Below are 12,300 nucleotides of genomic sequence, written 5' to 3' on the forward strand. Positions count from 1 at the left end.
AACTACCAAAACTGAAACAGAAAGAAATAGAGAATTTGAACAGACTGATAACCAGTAAAGTAGTTGAATTAGTAATCAAAAACCTCGCAAAAAACAAGAGTCCAGGGCTGGATGGCTTTCCAGGGGAATCCTACCAAACATTTAAAGAAGAGTTAACTGCGCTTCTTTGAAGCTGTTCCAAAAAATAGAAATGGAAGGAAAACTTCCAGACTCATTCTTTAAGGCCAGCCTTACCTTGATCCCAAAACCAAAAACCCCACTAAAAAGGAGACATATAGATCAATTTACTAAAAAGGAGACATACAGACCAATTTACCTGATGAACATAGATGCAAAAATTATTAACAAGATAGTAGCCAACTGGATCCAACAATGCATTAAAAGAATTATTTACCATGATCGAGTGGGATTTATACCTGGGATGCAAGGCTGGTTCAATATCCACAAACCAATCAATGTGATAGTTCACATTACTAAAAGAAAGGACAGGAACTACATGATCCTCTCAATAGATGCAGAGAAAGCATTTGATAAAATACAGCATCCTTTCTTGATAAAACCCTCAAGAAAGTAGGGATAGAAGGATCATACGTCAAGGTTATAAAAGCCATTTATACATACATCCATTGCTAATATCATCCTCAGTGGCAAAAAACTGAGAGCTTTCTCCTTAAGGTCAGGAACATGTCAGGAATGTCCACTTTCATCACTGTTAGTCAACATAGTACTGGAAGTCTTAGCCTCAGCAGTCAGACAACGCAAAGAAATAAAAGGCATCCAAATCGGCAAGGTGGAAGTCAAACTTTCACTCTTTGCAGACAACATGGTATTCTATATGGAAAACTCAAAGATTCCACCAGCAAACTGCTAGAACTGATTCATGAATTCAGCAAAGTCACAGGATATAAAATCAATGCACAGAAATCAGTTGCATTTCTATACACCAATAGCGAAGCAGCAGAAAGGGAAATGAAGGAATTGATCCCATTTATAATTGCACCAAAACCCATAAAATACCTAGGATACACCTAACCAAAGAGCTAAAGTATACAGTACAGTATTGTTAACTATAGTCATCATGTTGTACTTTACATCCACAGCACTTATTTATCTTATAACTAGAAATTTGTACCTTTCACCCACCTTAATCTGTTTTATCCCTCCTCCCCCCACTTCCTTTGTCTAGCAACAACCAGTCTGTTCTCTGTATCTTTGAGGTTATTTTCCTAAGATTCCACATATGAGATTATACAGTATTGTTGTTTTGTGTTTTTGTTTTGTTTTGTTTTTGGTCTGACTTAGTTCAGTTAGCATATTGCCCTCAAGTCCATTCATGTTATTTCAACATAATATCCTTCTTTTTATGGCTGAAAAATATTCCACCGTATATATATACCACATTAAAAAAAATCCATTCAAAAATCAGTGGACATTTAGTTTATTTCTATGTCTTGGTTATTATAAATAATGCTACAAGGAATGTTAGGGTACAGATACCTTTTAGAGAGTGATTTCATTGCCTTCAGATAAATACCCAGAAGTAGAATTGCTAGATCATATGGGTAGTTCTTTTGTTAATTTTTTAAGGAACCTCTATGCTGTTTTCTATTGTGGCTGTACCAAAACAGTGCTCAAGAGTTCCTTTTTCTTCACATTGTTGGCAACACTTGTTATTTCTTGTCTTTTTGATATTAGCCATTCTAACAGGAGAGGGGTGATAGCTCCCTTTGGTTTTGATTTGCATTTTCATGATCATTAGTAATGTTGAGCACTTTTTCATTTGCTGTTCATGTGTTGAACAAACACCTGTTGGCTATTTGTATGTCATCTTTAACAAAATTTTTATTTAGATTCTTTGCCCATTTTTATTATTTTTAAAAAATTTTTTTAAAATTAAAAGTAAAATTTATTTTTGAGAGAGAGTGTACATGCACATGTGGCATGAGTGGGGGGAGGGCCAGAGGGAGAGGGAGAGAGGGAATCTTAAGCAGGCTCCACACCCAGTGAGGGCTGACACAGGGCTCAATCCCACAACCCTGAGATCATGACCTGAGTCAAAATCAAGAGTTGGGTGTTTAACCGACTGAGCCACCCAGACTCCCTTCTTTGCCCATTTTTAAATTGGGTTTTTTCTATTGAGTTGTATGAGTTCTTTATGTATTTTGTATAACCCTTATCAGATATATGATTTGTGAATATTTTCTCCCATTCCATAGGTTGCCTTTTCATTTTTTGATGAAATCAACAGAAACTTTTTTGTTTGATGTACTCCCACTTGTTCATTTTTGCTTTTGGTGTCAAATCCCAAAAATTATTGTCAACACGGATGTTACGGAGCTTGCCTTCTGTGTTTTTTTCTAGGAGTTTTATGGTTTCAGGTCTTACATTCAATCTTTAATCCATTTTGAGATTATCTTTATGTATGGTTTAGGGCACTGGTCCAGTTTCATTCTTTTGCCTGTGGCTGTCCAGTTTTCTCAACACCATTTATTAAAGAGATTATCATTTCCCCATTGTATAATCTTGGCTCTTTTGTCATAAATTAATTGATCATATATGCATGGGTTTATTTTTGGGCTCTCTGTTTTATTCCATTGATCTTTGTGTCTGTTTTCATACCAGTAGCATACTGTTTTAATTACTGTAGCTTTGGAATAGAGTTTGAAACCAGGAATTATGCTGCTTCTAGCTTGTTCTTTCCCAAGACTGCTTTGGCAATTCACAGTTTTCTGTGGTTTCGTACAAATTTGGGGATTGTTTATTCTATTTCTGTGAAAAGTATCTTTGCAATTTTGTTTGGGATTATGTTGAATCTGTAGATTTCTTTGGGTAGTATGGACATTTAACAATCCATGGTCATGGAATATCTTTGCATTTTATTTGTGTGATCTTCAGTTTTTGTCATCAGTAGCTTATGATTTTCAATGTACAGGTCTTTTACTTCTTTGGTTAAGTTTAGTCCTAGGTATTTTATTCTTTTTGATGCAATTATAAATAGGACTGTTCACTTTAGAATGTTTATAACAAATTTAAAAATTTTCATGTACCTACCCACAAATAAAGTCTCTTGTGGATGGCGAATGTCAAAAATTGAAGAGATTATCATTAAAAATTCTTTAGCAATAATTGCACGTGGCCATTTCAATTATAACCTGTTTACATTCCTCCTTCCTTTCTTCATTTTTAAATAATTTAATTTAAAAAATTAAGTAGGGCTAAGCAAACTAGGCATTTGCATCAGAGTTGGGTGGGAGGGGGAAGGGGCTATCTGACATGGGGTATCAGAACATGAGTGGAGTGAGGAGGGAGTCTATGAGGGGGAAGAAGAGAGCAGCCTATTTGGTTGTTGGAAGCTCGAGAGAGGTGAAGAGGTTACTGGCACAGGATGATGGTGACAGCAGTGATCTTGCATAAGAATTTGGAGCTTGAGTGAGAAAAATAAGGTATTTAGTTTGGGAGGTGGTAGCTCACTAATAAACATTGGCTACCTAAGTGGGGTGAGAAGAGTGATTGCTGGCCTGGCACCATCTGTCAGAGCTTGATTGGGGTGGGGGAGAGAATGTGTGCAGAAGGCTGGAGTCGCCTGGCACAGGGTATTGAAGCCCACTAGGATTAGGGGGGCATCCATATGAGAGGGGCATGTGGCAGCAGTGATGGGCCAATAATGTATCAGAATCTGAACAGGGTAAGGAGGACTTCTTTGTGAGATGATGGTGACAGGGTGGGAAGTTGATTACACAAAGGCAGGATTGAGTCAATAACTAAATATATTGAGGATAACAGCAGCCAAGTTTTTCACTGTTAGAGGAGAGAGTTCTAAATATGAAATAGGAAAAAAAAACTTCAATAATTCTGTGTTACTGGATTGGAATTGGAGGTAGTGATGTGAACTCAGGGTTTGATAGATACATAGATAAATGTAGAGATGTTGATGTAAATGCATGAATTATGTACATGTGATATATGTGTATAAATAATATGCTCTGTGTATACATACATCCATATATTTCCCATCTCTGGGACCAGCAGTACCCCTAATAGCAGTGAACCCATCTAGTGCCATATTTTGATTTCTAAGCACCATTCTCCACTAAAGGGAACCAAGACTACCTGGAGAAATAGCTGATTTTAGCGTCAGGCAGGGAAAGTCCAAGATGAGCCAGAAATATCTTGTTAAGAAAGTAAAAAGTGCTTAAAGAATTATGGGAACAAGTCAGAGGGATGCAGATGTCAGTTTGAATGAGTTTCTAGTCGCAAAATCTGGATACTTTGAGCATCAAAATAAATAATAACATCAGTTCATAATCCATTGAATAAATAGGAACCCATGAGTCCATACTGATATAAACAAATGAATACAAAATTGAGGTGAGAGAATTAACAAGTGTGGAGTGAATGATTGAGTTGGAAAGCTACCATTTTAAAATCATCATTGTAATAATTGAGCCAAGAAGCATCAATGAATATTAAAAACTAGTGGATGAAAGTTGGGTGAAAGAAGGGGATATTATGTATTCTCAAAATACCTTCCTGAAAAATACTTAGTAGTTACAAAAGACTAAAAAGCAACTTTACGGTGGTTAAATCTGGCAGATACTACCTTAATTGAGTGATCAAAGTTAATATCACCCGTAATGACACAAATAGAAATCATATGCCACCTGATAGGTGCACATGTCACCTCAGTGATACTCCTGCCCCAAATAAATAATCTAATGATGAGGGAATATCCGACAAATCCAAATTGAGGGACATTATACAAAATAACTGGGCTCCTAATCAAAGTCAAGGAAAGATTGTATACTGTTATAGATTGAAAGGGACTTAAATAGACATGAAAACTAAATACAACACGTGTTCCTGGACTAGAACCTTCACAGTATTGGGATGATTATTGAAACAGGGCTTGTGGATTAGTTGATAATGATAGGTCAGCATTAGTCCTGATTGTATTTGTTGTCTTGTGGTTATGGAGGAGAATGTTCTTTTTTTTTTTTTTTTAAGTTTATTTATTTATTTTGAGAAAGAAAGGAAAGCGAGAATCCCAGGCAGTCTCCGTGCTGTCAGCGCAGAGCCCACACGGGGCTTGATCCCACGAACTGTGTGATCATGACCTGAGCCGAAACCAAGAGTCAGACGCTTACCCGACTGAGCCTCTCAGGTGCTTGAGAATGTTATTCATAGCAATTATAAAGTTTTAGCATGGGCACTGGGGCATCATATTGGCAATTTATTATTTCAGGATAAAAATTATTTGTACTATTATTGTTGCAACTTTTGAAAACATTTGGAATTATTTTAAAATACAAAGAACTGTTATGTATAAATGAGCAAGCTAAAGCTTCTCATGAAAAAGCTTTGATATCTTTTTGAATATCTTCCCTACTGAACTTTTTTCAACAAGGCCTATATAGATAATCCAAATTCTTCCCAGTTTATCACTGAGGTTGTACAAATATTATCCTTCTGTATATTTGCACTATACTGTGAAAAAGCCTGTTCAGCATTATTTAGACAGAGGGTGTCACATATGCAAAGGCCTGGAGCTCAGAGAGTATGACTTTTAGGAGAATTGAGAGCAATTCACTGTATCTGGAAAGTGTGGAATTGGTGGTGGTCTAGCTGTCAAGAGAAAAGACGTCTAGTAACCTCAGCTGGATGGTGGTGTCATTCACTGACATGGGGGACATGTGATAGTTCACTTTTATGTCCCTAAAACTGATAATCAAGAGCACAACATTAATGAGGATGTCTAGAAACTGCCCCGGGATGCTTCTTGACCTCAGAGTTTAGTCACAGAGTAAGTAAACTTACGCCTGCAGAAGGCACACCTCAGAAATGTGAAGAGGGTTGGAGAAGGTGGCCTCTTTTGTATCTGCTCTCAAATAATTTAGCAAAAAGGACACATGTGATAGGATAATTTATTGAGATATTAATTTGCCTTTTGTTCTGTTTTCCTGCCCTATTCCAAGAATGCTTTTCTGCTTTCTTTCTTTGAGCTTTTGTTCAGTAGGACCAAAGCAGTACAGTTGCCTTCTGTTTTTTAAAGGTAGAGTCTTTGAAGGGCTTATGCTACGTAGTCTCAAGATGGGAGAGAAGCAGGAATCCAAGAGGAGAATCTACTTTGGAAACTCAAAGAGAGATTTATTTGGGGAGGGAGAACTCCACAGAGTAGTGGCAACCAGCATCCAGTCCCTCTGTGCTGCTCCATTGTAACCTCTTGGGAATGTGACTTGTCTTTACTGTGGAATGACTTTGTGGTAAAGTGGGTACCTCAACATTTGTGTTGGGGCTCCTGCCCTTGGTAAGGAGTTCCAGCTGCAGTTGAGAGGTAAGTTTCAGGAAGCAGCAGAACCACCTTCCCGTCAGTGATCCTGTGGTCTTAGACAAAGAACCTGTCAGCAGTGACCAAAGGTCAGAGGATTATCTGTGAGTATTCTGGACTGTGTAAAATCTGACGTTTTTGTTTTGGGGACAGGACGTGGCCCCAGTATTGACTGAAGTTAAATTTCCATCAACCTAAGGAGTGATGGCTTGGGATGAGATTTAATTTGATAATAGAAAAAGAATATGGTTTTTCTTTCACCTAGAAGTATGAAGTGACTTTCATTCTTACCCATACATGTTTATAGCTCTTAAGATCTTGGAAAAATTACTTACACATGAAAAGACATTTTTTTTTCTGAGAAAAATTCAGCCTAAGTCTTTAATTGTACCCTTTCTGTAAAAGAAGTGGGATATTGTTGTGTGATACATGCCTCTAGAAATTAATGCCGGATGAACTCAGGATGTCTCAACAAACTTGGTTTTCCGTTACTCTTTCTAACCCAAAAGCTAAAATATAGTGGAGAGGAAGGAACAAGTTAGTCTGACATTTGGTAGATGAAGGTGCCTTTCTGCTTGCTCCCCTTTCCTACTGCTTCCTAAGCTGAGTGAGGGCAGGAGCAGGTCTAGAGTAAATACCAGTTTAGTTTCAGTTTTCTTGCAGCTTTATCTTCTAGATGCAAAATCTCATTCAAATACCCAAACCTCATATTTCTTTTAATTTGAGTCAGGAGAAATTGAGCCCTGAGACTTACCTGTGACAAGCTGTCAGTAGATTTCAGATAAATGATAACCGAAAGTACAGAATGACGATCCATCTTCTGCTTTAACAATGTTTTTATTTTCTAAATAAGGAAAGCGACACAGAAACTGTACCAGCAAGAGTGTTATGGGATTAGCATGTGTGAAAAAGTTGTTGACTGCAGATTAGAAGTTGTAACTCTGCCACTACCTATTTGTGTGGCTCTAGACATACCATTTCAGCTTTCTGGGCCACATGTGTGAGATGAAAGTTTTGACCATTAATGCAAGTAATCCATGCTTTATTATTCTTAAGATTCTAGGGTGTAGAATAAGAAGTTGCTTTGAAAATTGAAATTCAGGTTGATGAGGAGACTTATCAACAGTAAATGCTTAGATGGCGCTATTGACAGTATCCAAAGTATGTAAAGAGCCCAAATGTCCATCAACTGATGAATGGGTAAAGAAGGTGTGGGATATATGTGTATACAATGGAGTATTACTCAGCAATCAAGAAGAGTGAAATCTTGCCATTTGCAACAACATGGATGGAACTAGAGTGTATTATGCTAAGCGAAAGCAGAGAAAGACAAATATCATATGACTTCACTCATATGTAGAATTTAAGATACAAAACAGATGAACATAAGGGAAGAGAAGCAAAAATAATATAAAAACGGGGAGGGGGACAAATCATAAGAGACTATTAAATGCAGAGAACAAAGTGAGGGTTGCTGGAGGGGTTGTGGGTAGGGGAAAGGGCTAAATGGGCGAGGGGCATTAAGAAGGTCACTTGTTGGGATGAGCACTGGGTATTGTATGTAGGTGATGAATCACTAGATTCTACTCCTGAAATCGTTATTGCACTATAATGTTAACTAACTTGGATATAAATTTTAAAAAATTAATAAATAAAAAAAATGAAAATAAAGATCTAGATCATCCAAGAAAAAACAAACAACATGTGCTCACTTTGGCAGCACATATACTAAAAAAACAAACAACAGTAAATGCTTAGATATAATGTGACTTAGGATTTCTAGTAGAATTTTTGAATGTGCCAATAAGAGCAATGCAGTGTTTGTATAAAACCATACTCAAACTTGTGATGAAACTTAGAAAATGTATTGCTGATTTTGCTTGGATGCTATAGATAATCATATGAGAGCCAGGTTAAAAATAAATCTCCTAAACCCAATGAAAATTACATGGGAATTAGAAAATTATTAGAATTTTAACAGATTATGTGCAGTTTTAATCCTTGAAAGAAACTCCTTTAATTGATACTGATGAATGAAAAGTGCTTTTGTGCTTTATATATTTATTTCAGAGCTGGAAAATAGACCATATTCAGAAGCCTGGGCAACAAAGTAAAATAGATTTCACATAAGTTAGGTCATGTACATGGGCAGTCCCAAACAAACAAATCACTACTGTATATACTGAGAGGTTTCAACCAGTGAGTATCATATGAATTAAGTTCCTCAAGGAGCATGCAATTCTTGATTTTATAGCTCTAATCATCATTACACTGTTGCTCATATAAGTGTTGGCTATTTTTATTTTTTCCACTGTTCTTCTAGTTTTATTTGAAAAAATATTTTCTCTGTTAATGTGCTGGTATTATGATAATAAATAACATTTAACTAAAAATGTTGTTTAGATCCTTAATTATTCACAGAAGCTTTAGAAGCTTTATATGTAATCTGAATTCACTAAACAATTGCAATTAAATACCACTCTTGTAGTTTACTGAGTAGACTAACCTATTCTTTGCTCTGTTCAGTATGAATTTAGAAGTGAGGAGGGACCAGATACCTGAAGACTCAAAATGTATATCGTGTATGAATGTTACTTCTTTCATAGGTCTTAGTATAGAACACTTTACAAATGAAATCTCACTCAGTATTGTCACTCTTTAGGTTGATGGAAATTTGATCTCATTGCACAAGTTTTCTGTATAAGTGAGGAAGAGAAGATTTATAAGTTGCCCACATACCCGACTCTACTACAGGCTGAAACTAGAAGGGGAAGATGGATTTAACAGGTAAAATTAGAAACTTGATTTCCATATTGATCTGATACATGCCTCATGGAGAGTAAAATATCCAGTATAAATTTGCTGAAGGAAATATTCAAAAAAATTGAAATTCTTACTGGACTAAGTAAAAATAGTACATTAAAAAATGTGAGCTTTAGAGTGCCTGGATGGCTCAGTTCATTAAGTATCTGACTCTTGATCTCAGCTCAGGACTTGATCTCAGGGTTGGGAGTTCAAGCCCCATGTTAGGCTCCACACTGGGTGTGAAGCCTACTTTAAAAAAAGAAAAAAGAAAAAAATGTAAGGTTTTAGGGTAATATAAATAGAAGTCAAAATTCAGGGGCGCCTGGGTGGCTCAGTCAATTAAGCATCTGACTTCAGCTCAGGTCATGATCTCATGGCTTATGAGTTTGGGCCCCACGTTGGGCTTTGTGCTGACAGCTCAGAGCCTGGAGCCTGCTTCAGATTCTGTGTCTCCATCTCTCTCTGCCCCTTTCCTGCTTATCCTCTGTCTCTCTCTGTCTCTGTGTCTCTCTGTCAAATAAACATTAAAAAAAAATTCAAAGCCAAAAGTTAAGTAATTTATGTAATGTTAAAGATATATAATTCTGTGACCCTCTTATGGAATTCATAGGTAAATTACTAAATCTGGTATTATTTTGCCTAGAGAAATGCAGGCAAGATATGTACAGGCAGCTTTGAAGATACAAATGAGTGAGGTCTGATACACCTGCACCCAAACACTTATCTTCTAGGTAGCTGTATAACACACTACCATAGACTAGCTGGCTTAAATGACAAAATTTTATTTTCTTGTAACTCTGGAGGCTAGAAGTCAGAGATCAATGTACTACGTGAGGGTTGGTTTCTGGTGAGACCTCTTCTTTTGGTTTGCAGACAGCACTTGCATCCTCTGTTCAAACATGATCTCTGCTGTGTACCCATGGAGAAAGGGAGGGCTCTTGTGTCTCTCTGTTTATAAGGACACCACTTGTATTGGATTAGGGCCCAACTCTTATGACCTCATTTAACTTTAATTACCTCCCTAAAGGCCCTCTTTCCAAATACAGTCACATTAGGGGTTTAAGGATTCAAGATATGATTGTGGGGAGGTACTAAATCCCTAACAAAGGTTTATGTCCTTTAATTTTTTTTTTTAACTTTCATTTAATGGATTTTTAGGAGGAAGCTATGGAAAATGTGTTTAGTTTGTCATGTTTTAGTTTGCATATTCATGAAATCCTTCTAACTGTAGTTCCTGAATCACTTGGAGATAAAGAATAAAAGGTCTAAAGAAGAAGAAGAAGAAGAAGAAGAAGAAGAAGAAGAAGAAGAAGAAGAAGAAGAAGAAGAAGAAGAAGAAAAAAGTTCTAGAATAAAAAGTTCTAAGGCTCTCTTCATTAGATTTTATCTTCTTCAGGGTGGGGCTTATCTTATCCTTTTTCCTTCTGACTTTGCCTTTTGGCCTTCCATTTTTTGGTTTTTTCTTTGTGGCTCTTCACACTGAAAGATTCAAATTTTGGTTCAACAGTGTTCTCTGCTTAAATTGTCATTTGCAACTATGACAATACATGCCCAGGTGAAGTTAAGTAAGCACATTACTGATGTAAAACTGGTAATATCTTCCTTGAAATTCTAAAGAATTTTTAATTTTGAAGTTGAGAAAGATAAAGAAGTTCAGAAGGATATGAATATTTCTTCTCCTCCTTATTCTTTTAAAAAATTTTTATTTGTTTATTGTTTTGATAAAGAGAGTGTGAACGTGAGTGGGGGAGTGGCAGAGAGAAAGGGAGAGAGAGAATCCCAAGCTGGCTTCACATTGTCAGTGCAGAGCCTGATGTGGGGCTTGAAATTATGAACTGTGAGAGATATGAGCTGAAACCAAGAATTGGAAGCTTAACCAACTGAGCCACCCAGGCACCCCTCCTTCTCCTTATTCTTATACCTTATTATTTCTGTTTCCAGTCCATTGCATTTATATTACCTGACATTTTGGGCACAAACTTTTTGTGTGGGATAGTATATAGTAGGCAGACAGTGGACACTGTGATATCATAAAGTCTCAGTTTTTTCAACTGAAAGATTGGCATAATAATAAAATACACCTCTCAAGATCCGTGTGAGGACTCAGTAAGGTAATGTAAACAAATAGCATCCGGCATTGAATAACATTGATGGTCCAGTGGTAATTATAAGACAAAAGTAGAGATCATGGAATCCTTTTATGAGTTAGAATTAGTTTATGTAAGAGAGGCTTAAAAAGATAGATATTTAGGGGCACCTGAGTGGCTCGTTTGGTTAAGCATACAACATTGGCCTAGGTCATGATCTCACCATTCCCTAGTTCGAGCCCTACATCTGACTCTGTGCTGACAGCTCAGAGCCTGGAGCCTGTTTCAGATTCTGTGTCTCCCTTTCTTTCTCTGCCCCTCCCCCACTCACGCTCTGTCTCTCTCTCTCTCTCAAAAATAAATAAACATTAAAAAAAAAAGAAGATATTTCTCTGTGACCTAAAAGCCTAATGACAGGCAATCTGTGGCTGATAAAGCAGCAGCAGCAGCAGCCTCAACAACTCTAAAACAATTCTCTGACCTGTCTCATTTTTAAAATTCACTAGTTTGGTGAATGAAACCATGATCTATCTTATCACAAAATAAGAAACTTAACCCACTAAAATCAGTTGATAACCACATCAAATCAATTCCAACTCTTAAATATCTCTCAAATAATTCATCATTCCCACCTCTGCCTTACTTCTGGCCCTGGAGATGCTAACCAATATTATGCACTGCAGGGTATTCTAAATGGGCTCATTTCTCAAGTCATACCCTACTCTAATCTTTCTTCCACACATAGTCTCTTTCTAAATGCAAATCTCTGTATTCCTTTTCCTTAAAACTCATCAGTGGCATCATGTTATTTATAGAATTAAAGACAGGAGATTTTTCAAAAGACATACATAGTACTTCTGGTCCAGACCCTGCTTACCTTTCTAGACTTCTTTTTTATTCCCATCTGTGGTAGGCAGAATAATGGTTACCTCAAAGATGTCCACATCTTAATCCCTGCAATGTATGTCTATATTATGTTGCATGACAAGGGGAAATTAAGGTTGCAGATAGAATTAAGGTTGCTAATCAGTTGACTTTAAAATAAAAGGATTTTTGAGGCACCTGGGTGGCTCATTAGATGAA

General features: G+C 36.8%; 1 protein-coding gene across 5 annotated transcripts in view; it reads left to right on the plus strand.

The window, feature by feature from the left end:
- KLHL3 (kelch like family member 3) overlaps positions 1–12,300 on the plus strand; it is a 278,704-nt gene that overhangs the window by 117,748 nt on the left and 148,656 nt on the right. For all 5 annotated transcript variants that reach the window (XM_019424266.2, XM_019424267.2, XM_019424270.2 and 2 more), the window contains exon 3: positions 8,988–9,112. The gene's annotated coding sequence lies outside the window, so the exon portion shown is untranslated. The remainder of the gene's footprint in view (positions 1–8,987; positions 9,113–12,300) is intronic.

Source organism: Panthera pardus, unplaced genomic scaffold (genome assembly GCF_024362965.1).
Source record: "Panthera pardus isolate Hobbes unplaced genomic scaffold, ASM2436296v1 HiC_scaffold_2, whole genome shotgun sequence".
NCBI classification, from domain to species: domain Eukaryota; kingdom Metazoa; phylum Chordata; class Mammalia; order Carnivora; family Felidae; genus Panthera; species Panthera pardus.